At 34.1% G+C, this 25408-nt stretch overlaps 1 long non-coding RNA gene across 4 annotated transcripts in view; it reads right to left on the reverse strand.

Moving 5' to 3' along the window:
- Positions 1–25408, reverse strand: part of LOC140696583 (uncharacterized) — a 395510-nt gene that overhangs the window by 63977 nt on the left and 306125 nt on the right. For all 4 annotated transcript variants that reach the window (XR_012073071.1, XR_012073070.1, XR_012073072.1 and 1 more), the window contains exon 5: positions 16576–16669. This is a non-coding gene — a long non-coding RNA (uncharacterized lncRNA). The remainder of the gene's footprint in view (positions 1–16575; positions 16670–25408) is intronic.

Genomic DNA, 25408 nt, shown 5'->3' on the forward strand with positions numbered 1-25408 from the left:
AGGCACTCAATAAGTACTTACTGTAATATAATTTTTCCACTCTTGCTGGTCACAGATTTGTCCTGAATTTCCTTTGACAGCCATCTATGGAGTCAAAGATACCTGACAGCCAACTCTTTTTTTGTCTTCCCATTTTCGGAACCATTGTGGTAGACTCTAGAATCATCTGTCTTCCTTTATTTGGTCCCTTATTAATTAATTTCTTATAACTTTTTTTTTCTTCCTTGGCTTATTTCAAAAAAGCTCAAATTTCCTTCATTATTTAATAAGATTTTTTTCTATTTATCTACTGGTACTTATTAAACAATACCACCCCCAAATTAGTAATCTAAACAATGATCATATTATTTTGCTCTTGAACTTCAAAAGTCAGGAATTCAGACGGGGCACAGCAGGCATAACCTGTCTCTGCTCAAGGCTGTGTGGAACCTCAGCAAAAGGAAGACCTGATACCCTTTCATAACTGGAAACTCTGGAGGTCAGAATCATTTAGGAGGCTTTTTTACTCCCATGATTGGCATAACTCAAAGCCAGAGCTTACCTGGAATCTTTTACCGGAATGTCTGTTCTTATCACCTCCACATGGACTTCAACTTCTCCTAACATAGTGACTGGAATCTGAGAGCAAAAGTCTAGAGAATGACAATCCAAGAAATCCAGGGAGAAGCTACACGATTTTTTATGACCTAGCCTTAAGAGTCACAGGCTATTACTTCCATCATCTTCTGCTGGTTGTAGCAGTCACAACCCAGTTTCAAAAGTGGGGACACAGATTGAATCTCCTAATAGGAGAATGTGTCAAAATGTATGTGATCATTTTTTTAATTGACCATTTAAAAAATCACAAATTTTCTGAAAAATTGGTTTACTGCTGCTATCTCATGTTCTCATTAATGGCTCTTCCATAACTCCTACCAACCTGCCTCTTGCCAATATCATCCCAATGAACTCGTCTCTAGAAGTCACTGATGGTTTTTTGATTATTAAATCACAATCTCTTCATTTCTCACCATAATAGTGATTACATTCATTATGCATTTACTATATGCAAAATACTATTTCTTTAGACCTTATAATAACACCATGAGGAAGGTAATACTTCCTTTTCACAGACCATAAAATAACACATTAAAAACTTAAATTATTTGTTATAAGGTTATTCAAATGATAAATACTGAGGAAGAAATTCTAATTTATTGGGATATTAAAACCCCCTTGGGTTATAACCATCCCTATCTACTGTCATTACAATATGAATGCAAAGTGTAGCATGAGAAAAAGATGATATAGTTCTGTCTGTTTTTTTCTATCTCAGACATCTTTAAATACATTTTTAAAGGTTACTGTATATAATCATCAATTTAATTCTACTTCTGGATATACTTAGGAAAATCAGCAACCAGAGGCTAGTGTTCTACTAACCAGAATGTAAATGGATCTTGGCTAACTTATTTAACCTGAGAGACCTTTAATGTCTTTGGTGAGTCTCATTTTCTAAGTCCTGTAAAATTAAGTGGTTGCCATTGAAAATGTGCACAACTTCAAATCTCTACCCAAGTATAAATAAAAACACAGCCCCATCCCTGGCTGGCTGTTTGATTATATATGGCATAATGGCTGCCATTGTTAGCAAATATTTGGGGGAGTGGTAGCAAGTTAGATACTTCGCTGACCTACATATAAAGGGAAGAGAGCTGGAACTGGTTACCCTGGAAACAAAAAGAATGACAAACTGGTTAAACTCAGTTGGAATGACCAATTACAAGTCTTCATTGGTTAGACTCATCAAAGTTATCTAGCTGGCTAGAGAGAAGCCAAAAAACAAAAAACAAACAAAAATTATATGTCCATCATTGGGTAAGAATGGCAGTTCTTTATCTTTTGAGATCAACTCCCCAAGTGTCTTTTGAGACTGAAACTCAGAAAATTTCTCTAGCTATGATCCCATGGTAAAAGCAAGAGATAGAGTACATGAGTTTTCAAGTACACTCAGAAAGGCAAGAAGAGATTAAAAAAAAAAAAAGTGAAGGAAAAGAAAGGTTGAAGCTGTGAAGGGTATTAAAAATTATATTCGGAAACAGATCTCACTCAGAAGGACATTTACTCTCTTCTAAGTTCTTTTAACACAAACCTTATGCAACAATTTATGTCTATTTCATTCTCTTTAAAAACATTAATTACATAAATAAATGCCTTCTCTACTAGTAAGGCCCTGCATGTTTTATTAACCTTTGAAAGAAAGGAATGTTTTATTTATGTTAACTCCCTGGAATATAACAAACTGTCTTTCACGTGGATGATGCACAATAATTCTTTGTTGAATTTAACTGGATTTTGTTCTCATATTTGAAAGTATAATACACAATATCATGGCTAAGTAATCAAGATGAACATTGCAAAATCTCCAAGCTTTCTTATGATGGTTCACAGTGGATATTTCAAAATGGTCCAGGTAGTCAAAGATTTATCTGTGTATGTGTAGAAGACAAATTCCAGGAAGGTGTACATTAGTAGGTAAACAGTGAAAAGTAGGTTTCTGGCAACTTTATATTATACTTTTCTAAACATTTGGAATCTTTACAATGAAAGTATATCACTTTAAATTTACATTGAAATATACAACTAAAGTGAAGACTGATCTCAATATAAGATGAGTAGACCCCAATCACAAGTGACAGGTGAGGATGGGGGCATGGCACATAGAGAGGAAAAAGATAAATAGGAAAGATGGTAGAGGGGAATGTAAGAGGTATAGGGGAACACTAAAAAGGGAAATTGATGGGCTTTATAGACAAGGTCCTTTTATTTCCAACTTTTGCATTATGCCAATCCTGCTTTCATTAAAAAACAAACAAAAGGCAAACAAACAAACAAAAGGCTTTTTGATTCAGGGGAAATTCCCATGCCTTACATTCCAAGTTAGAACAAGTTAAAGCATGTAAAAATATTTGTCTTTCAATTTGTCAGGTACTGTGATAGACACTGAAGATACAAATTACAGGAAGTAATTAAGAATCAAAACTAAGTCATTTCTGTTCTTTGTTTAAACAAGGTTGACATACACTGCAGTATGTACGTAAAGTAACACTACTGACTAAGCAAAAATAACCTACTGCTTCTCCATAAAATACTTGCCTCTGGAAGATAAGACTGTAAAGCAATACATAAATTACTTATGAAAACATCAAGAAGTTCTTCAAGACCCTCATTTCTGTGTACCCACCAATCTGAAGCTATTTGCCATAAATTCTGCCTAATTCTAATCAATTCCACAACTTTCAAGAAACACTTAAAGTCAACCAGACATTCCAGGACCTGAAATACTATAAATATCTTTCCATGACTTCTCCTGAGAAAGTACAAGACTCAATCAAGATGGTGTTCCCCTTATAGCATTAAGTCTCATAAACATAGTTTTATTCAAACAATTGGGCTTTCTGGTGGTGTTTTGGGGGAAGTAGATTATTAAGACATTGCTTCTGCCTTTAAGGAACTCAGAAATTAAGATATCTTAACTTTTACCTAGATAATAGTTTATCAGACTTAAAGTGGTAGAAAATTTTATCCCACACTGTCCATCTACTTTGATTCTGAGGGGATGCCATATTCATTCATTCATTCATTCAATTATTTGAAGTAGATGATGTCGTAAATTAAGAACATACTATATGCATGGGGCTGAATCTAAAACACACATATATGAAAATTTATATTCCCTATAATCAAAGAGCTTGTAACCGACTAGATAGGCACACATGCACACAATTATAAGAAAAAAAGACAATACTACTTACAACTCAGCATGCACAGGTAGCAATGGAACTATAGAGAATGTCCACCTGTACTTAGAGAAGTCATGAAAATTATCATCAGATGCTTGTGAGTCAACAATAAATTACTATAAAGGCATTTGAAGAGAAGAAAACAATTTGTGCAAGAGATATAAGCGAACATGCCATGTTTGTGAATCTGCACTAGTCTAGTGTTTTTAGGTCATATTTTATAAAATATGTGCAAGCAGTAGATTTTGAAGGGCTATTTATGCCAAGTTAGGAAGCTGCTACAATACCCTTTAAATAATAGCAATCACTGAAGAATATTGAGCATAGGAAAAATTTGCTCCTCACTAGGTATTAGCCCTATTTCTCTGGTAGCACTCTCAAGAATGAATTTATTACAGGATGAGAATATAGGTAGAGTGACTAGCTAGAAAGCTACTGCAGCAGTTAGACGAACACAAAGACAGTGTGACTTTCTCATAGAAAGCAGAGAATTAGAACAAGAGATACTGAGGAAATTGTATTAAGACAGTTTAAAAATTGATTAATTATTAAGATGAAGTTGGTCAAAGTGAAGGAGCAGTTTTTCAGATCACTATGAATAGGTGGTTGGTTGATGATTACTGTGCTATTTAGCCAAAGTACTAATGATGAATAATTATTTTCATCATACATTAGTCTTAAAACATTTCTGAAGTCATTATAGATATATCAATCTTATTTGATAAGTCAATAATATTGATCTACTCAACCAAATGCAGCTTTCTTTATTTAACTGATTATATAGAAGCTGATGGCCATGCAGAGATCAGTTAACAATGATGAAGAGCAGTGGCAGCTATAAAAGTACTTAAAATGATCCATAGGTGGTTTTTATGTCCATCAATGCCAGCAACTGTCCAGTGTCATTCAGGTCTTGAACTTAAACCTACTGAAAAGATAATATATAAAATAGTCTGACCCCTGGGTTTCTACTATATTAAGTTTTATAATCTATTTTGTCATGCTGGTCTGTGTGCAGGCATATTGAGAGGTGAGAAAATCATTTTTTTGTTCCTACATTCTTTAGAAATCTGCTCTTGAATATGGTTGGATTAACTGCAACTTTAAAAATGAAAAGGTTTTAGACTTGGATAGGAAAAAAAGGATGGTATTTAGAATAATAAAGTGAAATTGAAACATAATAAGTTTACTTTAATGTCAAAGAATTGTGACAGATAGGAAGTCTATGAGTTGTTTTTGCATATATTACTTTTACAGTAACAGTCTGAATTAAAGCATCCTTATATATCAACAAATGCTTACTGGTCTTTTGCATCTCAATCATTTTCCTTATGATGAAAGTGAAAGAAACCTCTAATTCTTAAGGTAAGGCCCTGAAAAAAGTCGTTTATCATAGGATGTTCAGGTAGTATTTTCATCATGTTGCTTCTAGCTGGGTGCAACAAGCATGTTGCTGCATACATGACCAAAATCTACTGGCAGCAGGTGTTCACTTGCTTGATGGATTTGTTCAAAGCATTAAACTACAGAAAACATTTACTTAACACAATATTTTTTACTTCACTATTAAGTATGGCTAGAAAGTCACATACCTAGAAGTGGGAAGACGTATCTGTGTTCTTAACAGTACAAGTGTTTTGCACTTGTTTCAAAATTTAGATTTTATTTAGTTATGGTGAGGCCAATAGATCAAGAGATGATTGCCACTGAAAAGATAGTTTTTTACTCATAGTTTCCAAGAGGAGGAGGAGGCATGGCACACCATGCAGGGGCCACCTGGGGAAGCACCAGGGTCAGTAAGGAGGTAGAGGAAAGCCTGGGCGAGAACCTTCATTGTAGTTTCCGTGAGAAGAAACGGACAAGGCAAGGTAATCAGGTTTAGGACTGACTAGTTTGCATAATTTCTGTGGATTCTAGGGTGTAACAGCTTTCTCTGTCTCTCTCTGGGAGCTGGCCCTCAGTAATTTAGCACAGGGAAATAACGGCCCAGATTTTAAGAGGCCTGCAAGAGTTTGATAAAGGAGGTGCTTGGAGTTTGGGCTCTGGACTGGCTGAGTTACATGTGAAAGGCACGTTTGCAGATGAGTCCTTTACTATCTCTAGAAATTAGCTAACCCTGGGAGAAACACTCTTTCTTGGGTCAGCCAGGGCCCAGATTCAAAGTTTCAGAAATACAAAAAATAAAAAGCCATGATTAATACACTCATCAATGTCAAAACCTCTATGTATATTAATCCCCACCCCACCCTCCAAAAAACCCCAGAAAACTAAATCTATTCTTACCCATGACAGGCTTCAACAGGTTAATCTCACTAACAGCTAGAGCTTCCTGGGCTAGTACTATTCTTATTGCTAAAGTTGAGAGAAACTAGACACTAGAAAATTCACAATTGTCTTTTACTTGTGTTTTCTAAAGATTTTAAAATATGTTATGAACTTAAAAACTATATTTAAAGTAAAGGAGTATTTCTTTTTCTGGTTAGCTAGTGGGGTAAGAGAATATAAGCTGGTGTTGAAATCATCTGGGAGAAAGGAAATTTAGAAGAAAATTCAGTTTGCCTATTTTGTCTTCAAACACAGTAACATGTAACCTATTTACAGCAAAGGGAAATCCATTTCACTATGACATACTATTATAATGCATTTTTATTTAGAAGACTATGTGAGATTGTCTTTTCTTGTTTTTCACGTTTGATAGTGTATGTCCAAAAATACAGAAGGATAATCTATTGATTGACGACTTCAAGGGAAGATAGACTGTCTACAGGTTGAATGTTTGAGTCCCCCCACAAATTCATATGTTGAAAACTAATCTCTATTGTGATGTGCTTGGAGGTGGTGCTTTTGGAAGGTGATTAGATCATAAAAACAGAGTCCTCATAAATGCAATGACTACCTTTTTAAAAGAGGCCCCAGCACAATCTTTCATCCCTTCTGCCATGTGAGGTTACAGCAAAAGGAACGAAGGATAGGTAGAAAGGAACTTTCATGAGACACTGAATCTGTGAGTACCTTGATCTTAAACTACCCAGTCTACAGAACTGTGAGAAACAAATGTTTATTGATTATGAAAAACCCAATCTATGGTATTTTGTTATAGTAGAACAAATAGAATAAGACAAAACCCTGTACCTAATGTTCAGATTGGAATTTACAGAATTGTTTTGTGTATTTTGAAAATGCCTTTGGGTTTTGTTACAATTATTTTTAAGATTTTTGAAGATGAATTTTATTTCTTTCTACCTAATAATTTTCTTTTTCATATCCTTGCCAAGAATCTAGGAATTCATTGGTTTCATATTTTAAGCTTTATTGAGGTAAGATAATACACAAAACTGTATACAATTGGATGAGTTTTGATTTATGAACGCCCATGATACCAAAACCACAGTCCACTACTTTCAGAAGTTTCCTTGTGTCCCTTCACTAGTTTTTTGTTTTTTTCTGGTAAGAAAACTTATCATGAAATCTTCCCTCTTAGCACATTTTGAAGTTCACAATATCGTATTGTTAATTATAGGCACAGTGTTGTACAATACAGCATCTGCTGTAACTCTTGTCTGAACTGTATTTCATATCACAAATATTGCTTCTGTCTTCAGGTGAATTAAAATATCTATATGCATTCAGCCACTCAACAAGTGTCTGCTGAGTTTCATATTACCTTATTTTCTTAGGCTTAGCTATTGTAGGCATAAAATGATCAATGCTCATTACAAGATCTACAATTATCCCTGTAAACCTAGAAGACCACTTTTAAATGCACTTTTCAATTTGGTTGTTTCTGAGATAAGAATAGTAAGATACAGTAGTAGTTTTCAGATCACGAACATACATCTTAACAGTGCACATTACAGCCTAATCCTGGAGTCAATTAATAAATTGGTTGAAATAGCAGTTTGATTAAAATCTCAGATGTGCTAATTCACTTTCCTAGTGCCCTTTAATTAAAGCTTTTTAATAGAGTCTGCAATTACCTGCAATTTTCTTTGTCTTAAATATTTGTGCTTCTATCCTTAACTTTCAAAGCTCCTTCAACTCACCAAAGCACAAGAAAAGGCACCCTAAAAAATTAAAGTATAAAAAAAACCCAGCTTTTTCTTTAATTGGATGAACAGATACTATATGTCTTCAAAATGCTTACTGAAATGTATTTTACTTTAAGTTACAGTATTTTTGTTGTTGCTTTTGCTCATGTTGTTGTAAAAAACATTACTTTTTGGTGAATGAGGCAGTGTTCTGTGGACATTTTCTATTAAAACTGTCTCGGCCCTAATTGAATTTTAATATAGAATACTTAACCCTCAAAATTATGTTTTTTGTGTGAACTTTTAATTTTATTTAACAAAAATACAACTTTCTCTCACCTTGTGTTTAGCTACTATTTTTTGAGCTTTACTCTGTATCAGGCACTGTTCAGGTCTTTATATAAACTCTGTCATTTATTACTCCAGTAACTGAATCAGTAGATGCTGCTGTTATCCACATTTTAAAGATAAGAGAATCAAGAATTACAGATTTGAGGTAAGTGATCAAAATTACAGGCATGTAAAGGCAGAATTACAACTGAAAGGCAGGCGTGGTTGACTCTGTAATCTGTGGTCTTAATTGATGCTAAGCTTATCTCAGTTGTTTGAATTTATTGGATTGTTATTAACTACACCAGTATTCATATGTGTAAAGTAAAAGGGCTCATGTTTAAAATCTCTGGTGTGTGATATGATGGATGCTTCTGACAAACTTCGAGATAAAAAGACTATTTTACTGATTACTTTTTAAAATGGAAATATAAGGTTTTGATATTATTTTGTGGTGAATTATCCCTTCACTTTGAAAAACTTCTATTATCCCCCAAATCTTTCTTCAAAAATAAACAAATGAGCAAGTTCACCACAGTCTGAGGTTTTTTCTTTTTTTGAGTAAGTAAATATCTACACATTGAAAAGTTGTAGCAAAAGACCCCCCCTAGATTTGCTTGCTATCGCAAAACAATTCTCCTCTTACCTACCCTCTAAAGAGTTCTTTCAGAGAAGAATTGAGTCTATTGCTAGGAAACATGTCTAAGATTGATTCAAGAAACCTCAAGAATGCTGTAAAAATATGCAGTCTGCCACACCTTAAAAAAGTACCAAAGAAATGTAAATAAATAAATAAATAAGTAAAATGTAGTTCCCTGTTTGGTTTACAAGTTGTACAGACTAATAAAGATCCCAAGTTTGGGGAGTTACCACTTGAGAGACATTCCTGCATATTCATTGATTCAGGGTAAAAAATGTTTACCTTATAAAATACATAGACACTAGAATTATAATTGATAATTGATTGAAAATTTAAAGAAATACACTTCTGTGTTTTGAAATCATATATAAAATAGAAAATTAGGTGTAAGAATGCACTAATAATTACTCTTGTATATACTCGAAGTAAGCTCATTTCAATACTGTCACTACAGGAAATAAAAAGTTGAAGAACAACTTAAAAATCACTTTGTATAAGAAAATATGTTTAAAACTCACTTGTATCACAATTTTCCACATATGTTAATAGGTTTTAAAATTGTAAAGTTATATATCACATAAAAATTGTAGGACAGCTCAAATTCCAACAAGCATTTGGTATCAGAGGAGTTGGTGAAAAGAACTTTGAAAAATGATACCAATGCTCAATTTGGAGAATAAGTGTTAACAATAATAAGAATATTAAAAAAAAAACTTATGAGAAAGTGGTTTATCTGTCTAGGTATTCAACTCATGCTATAATTTAAGTAATATGGAATGGTACAAAGATTGAAAAAATAAAACAATAGAACAAAAATATATATTTCAGAAAAGATCAAGTTTATACAAAACTTAAAATTTTAATAAACATCCACAAAAAAGGAAATTACATGCCTCTTAGCATAAGTTACTCAGACTATGTATAAATACCAAGAAAATAAATAAAATGGTAATTTATTTTAATCTCTAATTTAATCTCTTAATACACAGGTAGTAGATATTTGGATTATTATATCTATTAGAAGAAAATATTTACAGATGAAGCAACTAAGTTTAAAAATATTTATTTTGGATTTATGTGGTAATATCTGACCCTAACCAATAAAATATCTATCATTTAAATATTTTCAAATGCTTTTTTGAAGAAGAAATAAAGTTTTCCAGAAAATCTTTGCTATAATGATTAAATTACCTTATAAAATATTAGTAAAATTCTCATGCTAGAACCCCAGAGAATGTACATTATCTGATAATTTTCCTGGTTCTGCCCTCTATTTGCACACTTCTCCTCCTTTCTTTTGTTCTACTATTTCCCATTTTGATTGTACAATTCATTTCATTATATCACTTTATTTCTTTGTTATTTCAGGGCCTTTCAAGAATAGCACACTCTTTTTTCTTGAAGTGCTTTCCATGTAGCTGATCTATCATCATATTTGCATTAAATAATGAGAAACTAACAAAAAGATGACATTATATATTTGAAACTACATTTTCATGCTAAGAAGTGTAGTCAGCATGATAAGACATGTGGATATTTAGCCAAGAAAGAATTCTTAGAAAATATAAATTTTGAAGGACTTTGTGGATCATCTCTGTAGAATCTTAAAAAGAATTTAAGAATGCCCATCATCTACCACGGGCAATTGTTAGAATACACTGACTTTTTCACAGTAGGCAATGTGTTAACTAACATATTTTGATATACTTTAATATTCTCAGCTCATTTGATGTAAAAAATAGGCATTTCTACATATCCTCTTATAACCAGAATATCTTGAATTCCCATTAATAAAATTATACGTAGTGAAGTTATAAAATAAAGAAATGGGTAATTAGGTAGCACTGAAATCTAGTAATTAGAATTAAATTTCACTGATAGTGAAGGAGTCACAAAATGGCTTCCCTGATGCTAAAGCAGCTTGGAAAATTTGCTGTGATTAATTAACTTGCTTTCTTTGAGTTACTTCTAACGGACTAACCTGTTTTTCTCCTTGTTACTGCTATTGTTTAACTTGCCTGAATGACTCCTTGCTTAGGGACCCCAATCCTATGATCTATGCCCTACTCTAAACAACTTGTACCTAAACTCAGGAGCTATTTTCCAAAAATAAGGTCACAGAACAATAAGGCAGACCAGATAATGCTAAGGCCAAGATCCTCTAAAGTTCCAAGATAAGACTTTATTTTTCATTATCACTGATATGCTCCATCCAGTTTGCCTATATAATCACCAAGCCCCAGCCCCAAGATGGGCTCACAGTCTTTAAGTCATTATCCTGCTGTGACTCCCTTTGCTGGGCTAAGCAATAAAGCTGCTCTTTTCTTTGCTCCCCAAACTCTGCCTCCAAGTTTTAATTCACTTTTCGGGTGCAGAGGCTGATTTTTCAGCAACAATAGCAATTTTTCATAAGAACAGGTGATAAATTCACAGACTCTCCTCTTCCTGATAAGTTTTATAGGCTTATAAATGCTAAACATCGAAAATGGTATTTTAACAAGAATAGGGGCAGCACAAATAACTAGCTTACTGAGCCGAGGAAACGCAGTCTTAGATCAGAACTCATACAGTGTTTTGCAAAATCAGATCTGTGCAAAGAAAAAAAACAGACTCAGTTGCTGATAGTTATGAAAATCAGAAAATTTGGTGGGTGAATGAGGAAGATTACAAATTATAAAAACTTTAAAGAAGGAAGTTCAGAAATTTTGGATACACTTTAAGAAAAAGAGCAATGCTGAGCTACATGGAATGGGCACCTGGAATTGGCAGAAACAAAGGAACCCAACCTAGTGAATAAAAAGGTGATAAGGAACAAAGAAATGTCAAGATTACCTTGTCAAGGTGTACTGACTGATCTCTGAAGAGAGAAACTGATTTTGTTGTTGTTGTTGGGAACATGTTTTTATTTTAAAATAGTAAATAGAAATATATAATATATAGGAAATGCCCGTGCTTTAGTTTTTTCTTTTCTTTTCTTTTCTTTTGGTATAAATGATAATGCAATCCAAGCTGAAGCACAAAGCATAAACTTGAGAACAATTATTACAAGAAGATTTCCCCCCACCCCTCATTTCAAATATCCGTAAAAACTTTAATGGCTGTTTGTTTAGGTACCTTCAGAAAGTTCCAAAGCCAATATATGGCTTTTAAGTTTGAACAGGACTATTTTGAATTATAGATATGTGAACGAAAAATACTGCAAACCGTATCAGTAAACAAAGAATGCTGAAGCCATCAAGTCATCACTCGTTGCCGCCACCCCTAGTGAAGACAAGCCTGCAGCCCAGCTTCTGCAGCCTCAGAATGATGCACTCTTAGCACACTCAGAATAAGAAAGGACAAGATACTGGCCCTAGATAGCTAGGTGCTTGTCAAAGGAATGAATTCAGTGAGCCCAAATGTTTGCTTCCTCCCATACACAGAAAAGCACTAAATTCTTTAACTTAAGATGGCTGGTTTTCTTTAGATAACAAGAAACTTTTTATTGTCCCAACTACCTGGTCTTTGTTGTAAAGCTCCTATATATCCTTGCTCCTCCCCTACCTCTTAGGAGCAGTCCCTCAGAGCGATCTGAGAGGCTGTCATCCCGGCTCAAGTCCCTCCACCAAATAAAACATAACTCTCAACTTTTAGGCTGCACGTTTATTTTAGTCAACAGATTTATAACAACTCCTTGCTTCCCATTCTAATTGCTCTAAGAACTCACTATATTACAATAAAAAAAAAAAAGCCCACTTCCTAATTGGTAGTAGCTCACCTGCTTGTACATAGAAGAGTTAATAATATTTCTTCTCTGATCTTCTCCCATTTTGATTTCTTTAGACAGGTATCAGGGAAACTGATTATGTTTTGGTTAATGTAATTAAGTTTCCCCTTCCCAATAATAAGAGCATTGGACACATCACCTTCAGAAAAGCTGAACTCCTGATGTTGCTCATTCTTTCATAAAATGAAGATATATCTGGAATGCAGTATCACACGTTTAGCCACCAGATATGCCTGAAGAATCTGGCTTCTTTCCACTTGGCCACAATTAAAATGAAAGATTATATATTAATCATTCTTCAATGTGAATGCCAGTTTCCATAGTTAGAAGGGATACAGTACAAAAGTTTTCATATGTCTTCATATCTCTTTCATATTTCATCTCTCTCTCTAACTTCTCTTTCTACTGAGAACAGCAGTAGCAATTGAAATTAAACATGTCTATCCTGCCTGGATTCAGCTCCCACTACACCTCATCTGGACTGTTGTAAGAGCTTGCTAACAAGAGTCTCTGCTTTCGTGTCATCCAGACACTACTCATGCTGTGTACTCTTTCTGAAACAGATATCTGACCATGTTACTCTCATGAATAAAATCATTCATTGCCTTTTTATTATAACAGCATGAAGTAAAACTCCTGAGTATGACATCTAAAGTCTTTCTTACTCTGTTCATTTAGCTCCTAGCTCCTAGTATATTTGCACACTCTTGTTTTCCTCTCCTCCATTTGCCTTATGTTCTTAAATATTGCCAGGAGTTATGCTGCTTAAACCACAATGAAAGAGCAATTACTCCTCACCCTGACTCCTGGCTGGACTTCTCATTCTCCAATTAATTCATAAGATAAACACTAGCTCCTTGTGGTCAAGGACTTAGTTTAAATGTCTCCTCTGAGGAGCCTATGCTTACCTGTCCTAGCAAACTTTGGTGCACCCTCCTTAGGTTATAATACCTCCATCTCAAATTTTGTACTAGCAAGTATCAATTCCTATAATTATTGTTACACAACTGCTTTAAATTAAATGTTAGTACCTAGAGGATAGAACAGTTCTTTTTATTGTATCTTATATGAATAGAGCCCAGCATATGGTTAAATTTATAAGAACTTTGTTGACTGAGTAAATAAGTGAATAAGACTCAACATTTATGAAAACTCTGGTTACATCTTTTTCACATATCATGAAGCTACTTCAGACTTCATCAAATTTTACGACTTTAATCCTTTAAGTAAACTTCAGTAACAGATTTTTTTTCTTCTGAAGCAAAACAAAACTAAGCAACTCTGTTACCCCGCAAATTATTTGAGCTACAGTTATAATTTTGTCTAGAATTAAATGACCACAATTGTTTACCTATCAAGATACAGTTGAGAATTAGCCTTAAAAGCTTTTCACCTGAAATTTGTTCACAAACTGAAGTTTCTACCCTTCACAGGTAGAGAATACTTCTTCAAATACTCAGTTTTCACTTAGAATCCATTTGCTCTAAACATAATTCTATACATCTGTCCAGTGATTTTTGAGCTGCTAATATTTAAAATACATTTGGTGAGAGATATTCACGTTAAAATTAATAATTTATGCTTTCTAGGAATTGATAGCTTGGACTTCTAGTGTTACAGAAATGGCAGGCCAGCCAAGAAACAAACACCACTCAGAGGGCTGGAGTACTCAGGTTTATTACACCGGCGGGCTCAGAGGGGCTATCGCCCCGAAGCTCTGAGCGCCTCCGGGAAGCGTGAGCTAGGTTTTACAGGGTCACTTACAAGCTCGGGGTCCATCAACCAATAGGGTGAGTACAGCTAGGCGGAAACAAAGGGTCGCTTGCAGTAACCCAAAACCAGTTTAGCAGGGTGAAACTTAAAATTCATGGGTTAGCCCAGCCCAGTCTTGCCCAGCCCAATCTTTTTCTTCTCACTAGTTTCTTTTCCATTTCATAATTTAAAAAAAGGGAAAATCAGAGTGGCTCCACCTTTCTTCTCCTGTCCTCACACTAGGTCCTGTGATCCTTCAAATCCTTCCAATCTACCCTTGTATAAAATATCTTGAAGACTTAAATTGTCATGATCTCTTCTGTTTCCAAGTCCTTGAATTTTTAAAAGTCCCTTCTTAAAATGAAGCGGCTATCAACCAATATACTATTCTATGTAAAGCATTGATATTTTGATTTCTCCATTTGAAAATATGTGAATAGTATTTTTTACAGCCACTCAAGGAATGACAGCAATTGACAAAATGGTGGAAGATTCAACTCCCAGTAGGCCTTAAGGATTAAGATGGCAGGAGATTTGACTTCTAGTAGAACTTGAGCTTTATCATATGCTCATTGTAATATATTAGCATGATAAATAATATGCCCACAGGCGCATGACAGTCCCAAGGCTAACCAAAAAAAGATTCAAAGAGTGGGCGGTGGCACAAATCCTGGGAATCCCAGCCCCTTTCCCAGGGTAGATGGAATAGTCCTCCCACTTGTAGGCATGTGAAGCTATGGAGCCCATAAAAACTGGCATCACCAAGCCTTGTGGCCCCCTCTCTCACTCCCTCATCTTCGGAGAAGGCCTGCACTCTGTTTATGGAGTATCCACTTTACTTTAACCTAAGCACCCAACCCCCACACCTTGTTGCCTTTCTCTTGCCTTACGCTCTATGCAGTATGTATCTCTCTAAGTAAATCTACCTTTACTCAATCGTGGCTCGCTCTTGAATTCTTTCCTGTGTGAAGCCAAGGACCCACATTCAAAAGAGACCTGGGACAGGCCCTCTTCCTGCATCAGTAAAATCTGCTTCAGATATCCCTAAGATTTACTCCATTCTTAATCCTTATCACTCCCCTGGAATGAGACTCAGAAAATGTAGATTTTGTCTAAGATGTCTTGCAAATATCACCTGCTATTTTTTGTAATGTCATTTCAATAGGAATTTTTCCCCTTTTTTTCTTTTTCTCTACCTGTGTCTTCTCTTTATTTTTTTTAAAAAACACCAACTAGAAAATTCTTATGATAATCAAGTTTTAGTTCACATATTGTATACCTCTTTACATATTATCTGATTGGTACAGGGAAGAGTAAAGAATGATCTCCTCCCCTGCTAGGTTACATTATACTTATATTAATTCGTTCTAAGATTAAAATAGCCTTATTTTAGGAAACATAATTCTTATTGGTTCAGATTTATCTTCCAGTAAAATAAGACAGTTTTTAAAATGAATAATACTTGTTTGGTAATATAGAGACTTTGACTAATCAAGGAAAGCATGCATTACCATGACTGTGCTCTGAGATTATAACAAAGTAAATGTTTCCTCTTTAAAATACTTTTATTCAACCATTGATTTATTCATTAGCCACTTCTGGGGCATCTATTTCATGTGACTTGCAGAAGGATTTCTGTGCAAAGTGGTTAAACAACCTAATCAGATAACCGAATAAAAACATTTAATTATCCAAAGGAAAGCTTTTATTTTGTTGAGTATTATCTAGATCACTCTCTAGAAGCAAATAGAATTCTAGGTAATTTTTAGTATTCTGAGCAAGAATAGAGTTGCTTGTGTTTAATACTCCATGTCAATTATTTCTCACAGTCTTTACATTATAGAGATGGCTAATGAAGAAGTTATTGCCAAGGTGAGAGGCAAAAGAGCAGTTCAGGGATGACAGGTTATTGAAAAAGAACCCAGTAGCGTTGTAGTAGAGAATAACCTTCGTTTTGTTGGAGGTTTACAGGGACACCATGACCTGGCCCCTGGGGATGGCCGCAAGAACAAAGAATGCCTGCAGCAAGAAGATTGCAACAATCAACCACACCCCTCCCTTGTTTTTTTTGTAAAAAAGGAGCCTGTATTCTGAATAGAGCAGGATGGTTTTCCAAGACATTAGTCTGCCATCCTCTCGGTCTGCTGGCTTTCTAAATAAAGTCGCTATTCCTTGCTGCAACACCTCATCTCCCGGTTTATTGGCCTGTCCTGCAGCAAGCAGAACGAGTTTGGACTTGGCAACAGCGTTAAAGATACACATTAAAGATAAACTTACCATACAAAGAACCAAGGATTATTTTTCTTTCTCCCTTCTTTCCTTCTTTCTTGCTTTTTTCCTCTTTTTTGAACATAACAAATCTTCTGTTTAACTGTAAAAAAATAAAATAAAATAAAATTCACAAATAAGACTGCTTAAGTCTTCCTTTCTGATTCCCACCCTCCACCTTTCTCCCATTCTAATATTTATTAATGTGATCAAGTATGTAGCTATTCCATCACTATTTATGTAGTAGAGAATAACCTTTGTTTTGTTGGAGGTTTACAGGGACATTATGACCTAGCCCACGGGGATGGCTGCAAGAACAAAGAATGCCTGCAGCAAGAAGACTGCAACAATCAACCACACCCCTCCCTTGTTTTTTTTGTGAAAAAGGAGCCTGTATTCTGAATAGAGCAGGATGGTTCTCCAAGACATTAGTCTGCCATCCTCTTGGTCTGCTGGCTTTCCGAATAAAGTCGCTATTCCTTGCCCCAACACCTCGTCTCCCGATTTATTGGCCTGTTGTGTGGTGAGCAGAACGAGTTTGGACTCGGCAACATTTATCCACCACAAAGTTATAACCTGGTTCTGCAGCAATATCAAAAGTATGGCCATGTATCTATGGGTAGGAAGTATTAAAGATTAAATGAGAAAACTTTAAGATAGATCTGAGTTCTTTGATTTATTAGCTCTGTAATTTTAGACATGTGGCTTGACAACAAAAGATAAATATTGCATCATCTATAAAATTTGGGTAAAAACATCAGCTCATCAAGTTATTGTTAAGTTTAAATGAACTAAGTAAATAATATATAGTAGCTAATGTTTTAATTATTGCTATTATTACCATTTTTAATACCGAGTGTAGGGAGCACATTTATTCCATTGTCTTCTGGTCCTTTTTTGATGCCTAGCTCATCAATAAGCTTTCTTTAACACACTATGTGCACATCTATTGCTTTTTTGTCTTCCTTGCTACCATACCTCTCAGGCTAGCATGCCTTTTCTCAGAACTGCCATTCCTGTCATTTTCACCAACAACTTACCTCAGGAGGTGCCATGTTCTTACATGTCCATGGCCATATGGTCACACTTAGTTTAACAATAGAAATCTGATTTATGTTAAGCAATTTACCTTAAACTATTATTGCAAATTACTTTGGATCTTTCAGCTTTTTTTTTTTGGTTTAGATTTGTGAATTTAGAAAGCATGTTGCTTAGTGTGCCAATTAAGAGTTTTATGTTTTTAAATAAATTTGTCAAATATTTTTAAAATAAATGATTGAATATATTTATTAAGTATAGCTAAAAGGAATAATAAATAAGTCTTAGGATCAGGCAATTGGCTGTGCCTTGTTACCTTTTATTCTTTTATACATTCTGCAAATTTGTAGTAGCCTTCTTTAAGCTAAAATAATTTCTCCTTTATCACACCAATGTGTGAATCACATATTACACTAAAACAGAAATTTATTTGTGCTATATAAACTATGCAATCAACAATAAAGAGTCCAGTTTTCTTCAAACTATAAGTATTTGATTTATTTTCATATTAGGCAAGAATGGTATGAATTGTATGGACAAGAGATTGAAGACACAGGGAAATATTAGAATTAAGAAATTTTTCTATTACTGTCTTGCAGTGTGTTTTACTCAAAATTTTGCCTTTTGTGTATTTCATTTGCAAAAATAAGAAAAGGCTTGAAGTCTGTGAGAAATCTGAAAAAGGCAGAGGTTTGACAGTCATTTGATTATGACTGATTGGTGACTTTATCATTGGCAATTTGATCACTGTCTTCTAGTTCTCACAATCTGCATGTCCAGCTGTCCTAGGAATGCTGCTGAAGTAGGCTGTCTCCATTCTCTCTCCCATCTGCTGTTTTTATTTTTACCCACTAATTATGAAATTAGGTCTAGGAAAATGGAAAATTTTGCAATATGCTACAACTACAGTAAGTTGTTCATCATTGATCAGAGTGGTTGGTCATATGGTATGGGAACACTAGGCAAGATCTCATATGACCAGGGTTCTTATTCCTGCTTTAACACCAATTAGCTGAGTAGCACTAGTCAAATATCATGTAATGTCCCTACTCTATGATTACATTACTGAAAAAGACTAACCTGCTGCAGATTATGGATAAAGCAAAATATTAATACTTGATTTTAAGAAATTACTCTCATACAGGTCTAGTGCTATGAAAGCATATTTTTAAAAAAAGAATCTCCTTAAGTATGGTATGGTATAAAGCTAGACATATAAACAAATGAGACAGAATAGAGAGCCTAGAAATAAATTCACACATATATAGTTAACTGATCTTTGACAAGGGAGCCAAAGATATACAATGGGGTAAAGACTGTCTCTTCACAAATGGTCTTGAGAATATCGGATATCCACATGCAAAATAATAAAATTGGAACCATATTTCATACCATATAAAATCATCAACTGAAAATGAATTAAAAACTTAAACATAAGAACTGAAACTGTAAAACTCCTAGAAAAAAACAATGGGGAATCTTCATAACATAGGTATTGGTAATGCTTTCTTGGATAAGACACCAAAAGTATAGGCAAAAAATAAAAGCAAAAATGAACAAAACTAAAAAGCTCTGAACAGCAAAAGAAACAATCCACAGAGTGAAAAGGTAACCTAGAGAATGGGAGAAAATATTTGCAATTCATGTATTTGATAACGTTTTAATACCCAAAACAAATAAAGGACTCCTACAACTCAGTAGCAAAAAACAAAGAAAAAACAAATACCAACCAAACAAGCAAGAAGAAATACACAGTAAAAATATGAGTGAAGCATTTGATTAAATATTTCTCCAAAAAAGACATACAAATGGTGAACAGGTATATGAGAAGTTGCTCACCAACATTAATCATCAGGGAAGTGTAAATTAAAATAACAGTGAGATACCTCACATCTGTTAGGACAGCAATTATCAAAAATAAATAAATAAATAAACAAAAAAAGTGTTGGTGAGGATGTGGAAAATTTGGGACTCTTATATACTGTAGGTAGAAATGTAAAATCATGCAGGTGCCATAGAAAACAATGTGAAGTTTCCTCAAAAAGTCAAAAACAGAACTGCCACATGATTAAGCAATCCCTCTTCTGGGTATACATCCAAAGGAAATGAAAACAGAAATATCAAAGAGCTCTCTGCATCCGCATGTAAACTGAAGCATTCTTCACAATAGCCAAGATGGGTAAACAACCTAAATGTCCATCAGCAGATGAATAGATAAAGGAAATGTGGTATATACATATGATTGAATATTATTTAATCTTAGAAAAAGAAGGCAATACTGACATACCTGGCACCATGAAAGAACCTTGAGGATATTATGCTAAGTGAAATAAGCCAATCACAATAGAACAAACACTATATGATTCTAAGTATGTGAGGTGTTTTAAATAGTCAGACGCATAGAAACAGAGAGTAGAATGGTGGTTTTCAAGGGTTGGAGGAGAAATGGAAGATGTTATCCAATGGGTATAAGATTTCAGATATGCCAAGATGAATAAGTTCAGAAATTTCCTGTATAATTCTGTGCTCACTAACACCATTAACAATACAGTTAACAACATTGTTTTGAACACTTAAAAATATGTTAAATAAATAAATACTAGGATGTAATGTAACATGATGACTATAGTTACCACTGTTGTATGATGTATATATAAAAGTAGTTAAAAGAATAAATCTTAAGAGTTCTCATTACAAGGAGAACATTTTTTTCTCTTCTATTACCACTTATATATATTATATTTATGTAAGACGGTGGATGTTAACTAAATTTACTGTGGTAATCATTTCACAATATGCATATGTGAAACCTTTATGCTGTACACCTAAGTCTCATACAGTGATGTATGTCAATTTATCACAATAAAACAACGAAATAGAAAAATTATAAAAACACTGTTAAGAGGTAAATCTCATGTTGTATTCTTACCACAATTTTTTAAAATAAGAAAATGGGGAGTAAATATAATGACACTAGGAAGTTTCCAGATTCAAAATAGAAATTCTGCCTAAATAAACAACTAGATTGACTGAGGTCACATTAATTAATTCTATAAATTTTTTTAAATTGCTCTTTCACATACTACCAATTTACCACCATATCTTTTCAAAGTCATTTTAAGATCACAAAAGAAGTTAAACACACACACATGCACGCACACACACACACACACACACACACAAAACTATAGCTCTGTGAATTACATTACTTTTTTTGGTCCTAATCAACATCCCTCCCATGAAAGAAGACACAGTTCACTTGGGCACTTGCCAACAGATTTAAGAGATTAGAGCATGCAGTTCACAGAAGAAATAGAGCCGTGACTGGGGACCAGGCAATGAAGGACTTTGGGTGCACTAGTGAGAAATTAGAATTTATCTTGAAGGTAGTCTGGAGCATTGAAGAGTTTTTAAAGTACAGGGATAACACAATCAGATCACATTTTAGAAACACTATTTTGCTTGAAAAACAGAAAATATGTTGCAGAAAAGACAACGGTAAAATTGGAAAATCAACTCATTAGGAGTTCTTATCAAACCTTGCCTTATAAATCCAGGCAAGATATGATGATATTCAGAACTGAGACACTGGAAGTGGATATCTAGAAAAATATGGAGAGAAGAGAGATTCTTAGGAAGCACGATGAACAAAACTTGGTGACTGGTTTATTATCCTTAAGTTCCATTTCAGAATATTCCCTGTTCTCTCGTTCCTTCTCTGAACTTTAATAACTGATGTACATTTAAAATCACCTTGATATTTATAAGGATGATGATGTAAATTATTCCAAAATACAAATATCCTAAATCGATGCTTATTCTGTTGAAGATTTGGATTATCACTGGCAGAAAGAAGTACTGCATTATGGCACTATTCCAGGAAGTGTGTTCTGCACAAAGTAAAGATACAGTATTAAACATTGGTATGCAAAAATGAATAACATGAGACTGACTGAAGGAAATTTCTGATGAGCAGTTCTGGCACAACTTAATTAAAAGCAAAACCAGAAGAAAGTTTGACAGTTATGCTATGGTGATATTGGGTGAGAGTTTTTAAAGCTATATATGCTGAATTTATACTTAGAATGTGGCTGGGAACCACTGAAAGTCCCTGAAATATGATAAAAGTGACATTTTTGGAAGAACACTCAGTATCTGCAAACAAGATCTGCCTAGTAATTGAGAGCTAACTATATTAAAAAAGACTTACTAAGCTTTACCAAAAATTTTATTAGAAGATATAAACTGTCTATAAGAAATTAAAAATGAATTTATTTTTCAAAACAAAATTGTTCTAAATAGTGCTTAGTGAATTAATCTCTGACCATCATTACCATATAATGTTTACAGCTTCCGGACCAGGCAATGTAAATAGCTAGGTTTCCTGCCTTTTAAATCTTTGGGCCTAAAATTGATGACAAAAACAATAAACATAAACACAGAAAAGCAGCCAAATGAATCTTCACTATACAGAAACCCTGAGAGGTAATGCTTTGAAAGAAGATAAATTGAAAGAAAATAAATTCAATAAGGAAGGGCTTATATTTTAAAAGTTACCCTATGCAGGAAATTAAATACATATAAGCAGAAATGAGACAAGAATTGGAAATGTTCTTTGGATATTCCTTTCAACATTCCTAGTGTCTATAATGATATTCACTGTAGAGTGTTTTCATATCTATTATCCCTCTTTTTAAATCCTTCAAGTATATTAAAGGTTATTTACATATTATACATATTTACAATCCAACTCCCATGAGACAGTCCAACAAAGTTTCTACAGAAATTGAATATCAATTACTTAAGCCGAATAACTGTTTGACAACAGTTTGTTTCTCTTTACCTTTTTTATTCTCCTATTCTGTTTTATTAGTTAATGAATTTATTTCTAGACTATTTGTCTCCAAGCATTTTATTGCATGGATATGCTACTAGAATATTTATTCTCAAACTGTAATTAGCATATCCTTCTTTTCCGCCTTAAATATTTTTCCTTGTAACATAGTTTGTTTATTCTTCTTTTCTACTAACCTAACAAGTTCAAAATCATATGCTTTACCATGTTCAGAGGTTAAATTGCTTTATCCCCTGTCTCAGGCAGTCCCTGCAATCTTTCTCTCAAACAAACTTTTTCTGTAACCCTAAACTTTAGGAAGGTTTTAATAAGCCATATACCATAACCTGATCTTAGTTTGATTTCCTTCCTCCTCTGAGGTAAATTTTAAAGTTCTAATTCTTCACATCATTCTTCCTGAATCATTATCAATGTATAAATTGTGTCCACTTTTTTCCTCCTTTCATCTTCTAATTCCTCATCTTTATAAGTCCCTTGTCACAACCTGTGCTTCTTCACAATCTAAAGTTTCCCTTTGGTGTAATACTCCCTTCACCAGAGGCTTAACTTCAGCAGGAAGAATTAGAAACTTACCCGTTAGCTATCATCATTTTCTCTTTAAATGTTGAAACATGAAAGTTAATCAACTGCACCACAAGTCTTATTGATTCTGTCTAACCTTCTACCTTCAGTGTCAGGCACATAACCTTGTACCTGCAAAGTCAGGTGTAAATCTGTGTCTTTGATGTCAGGCACCTAACCCGGTACCGACAGTATCAGGCACGTAAGCTAAAATTTGCTTGAGTTTCTCTTGATGTTCCAGAAGGGAGAATCTGCATGGGGCTGATACTCATCACTCATAACTACTTTTCAAGACAATCAATACTTGTCTGTGTGTGAACCAGAGGTAATAAACTACTTTAAAAAACTCTGCATGCCTTTCTTCTCTTTTCCAAATTTATCTAGTTTTCCTTTCCTACTAACACGTATGAGAAGTACTTTTACTGCTCTGTCTTAAACTTCAATAAATCATACGACTTTTAGGTATCAAATTTCTGACTTTGCATTTTCTTCTGTTGACTCTCACTCAAAATATTCTGGCATGATTGTTTATATATTTTAAATAGTCTCTCCCTTCTTTTTCTCAGTTAGCTAGAGAAATGTCAGCACAAAGGCATATACATGAATATATCCTATTAATTCGTTTTTCTTTTTCATTTTTGCACTCTACTGCTTTCAAATGTGGAATTCATCTCCCTGAGAGAAGGCATTCGATCCATAATGACTGGAAGCTAAATGGGCTGCTTAACTTTGCTCCCCTTGTCACTTTCATTTCTCTTTCCACCCACTCATCCAGATGGAGGATGCCTGTTGCTCTGGCAAACAGCTTTTTAGCATCCAAGACATCATTCAGAATATTTCTGTCTTTTTATAAAAAATAACATAATTATCTGCTTGTTCAAATATAATAAATAGTCATTCAATACTCTCCTTTGAAAAAAATTGAGATTTCTCATCAGTCAGTTGAACATCTATGATTTTGTTCTTGAAAATTGATTCTACTCTAAAAGTCCTTCAGTGGAACAGACTAACAGTATGGGGGTATAATCAATATTTAATGATGCTAAATGAAGCCTTCCAATTTTAAATCTTCCCTTTCTGGCCCCCTGAATTTTGGCAGTATTTCACATGTATATCTATCCAATAGGCTTGGAAAAATCTTACCAGAGCATTAGATGCCTCTCAAGTGGGTGTCTGGAGCTGTAACCCTTAGTACCAAGTGTCTTCACCTGCCAACAAAAACCGCACACACAGCCAGCCCCAGCTCAGGCAGTTTTGATGTCGTCATAGCTGGGAGTACTTCCTACTTTCAAGTTACTCTCCTTCTGAATTTCTTTACATTGCAATATTAATGTAGCACTTCCTCAAAAACAGGCAATGTTCTGAGCACTTTAGAACATGTTGTGAGGTAAATCCTATTATTATTTTTACTTTACAGATAAACCACAACACAGAGAAGTATTTTAACTTGCTTATTATAAACACCTGGTAGGTGACGAAAGATAATATGAACTGAGTTGTGGGCTTCTTGTTAAATCCTCTTTGTGTTTATAGCAAAAAAAATCCTTAAACTTTTAGTAAATGTAAATAACCTCAAATCCCAGGAGCCTGCATCAGAATATGTTTCAATTTTATTTGCTAACCAAAAAGAAAAAAAAAAGGAATCTTTTTCACTAAGGAAATTTACTATATTTTCTTTATCAAATTTATATACTTCATCTTATAAAATTATTTTAAGATTTTAAGTGCTTTAATTAGTTTTTCTCTTTTGATATGGATATAATTTCTTCTGTTTTCTTTCTTTACTTATTTGAGAGCTATAAAAAAAAACTTGTACTTCTACTAGAGATGATTTCAGCATTTTGAAATAACAAACTTAACCTACATTTCTCTTATTACAGTCAAATTAATATGTTATATATTGATCTTTTTCAGTGAAGAAGAACATTTAGTACATATTTATTTACCTGTTTACACATAACTACATTCCATTTTTTAAATTACTTTTATCAAGTAATGTTCTGAGCCATGTGTATTTGATAACTTTCTTCTTTTTTCTTCAGACATAACAGAGTAACAGAGTTCTTCATGGTAACATTTCCCCTCAACACTCTTGATACTTCAATGTCTTCTGAAGTTACTTATATTGAAAGAATTGTAGGTCAAACTGATATTACTCCTTTGTATGTAAACTTTATTTTTTCCTGCCTGAATGTCTTTAGAAATTCTCTTAATCCATGCATTTCAAAAATTTTACCCTGTCCATGAGAAAAAGAATACAAAAGAGGTGAACCCAGTAGGCAGACAGCCCAGGTGAGCCCCAAACCTGGGGTAGCTGCCTGTAGGTACTTTCCAGACTTGGGTGTAGTTTAGGAAGAAGGATCCTCCAATCTTATTTCTATAAATGAT

Source organism: Vicugna pacos, chromosome 5, assembly GCF_048564905.1.
Source record: "Vicugna pacos chromosome 5, VicPac4, whole genome shotgun sequence".
NCBI lineage: Eukaryota > Metazoa > Chordata > Mammalia > Artiodactyla > Camelidae > Vicugna > Vicugna pacos.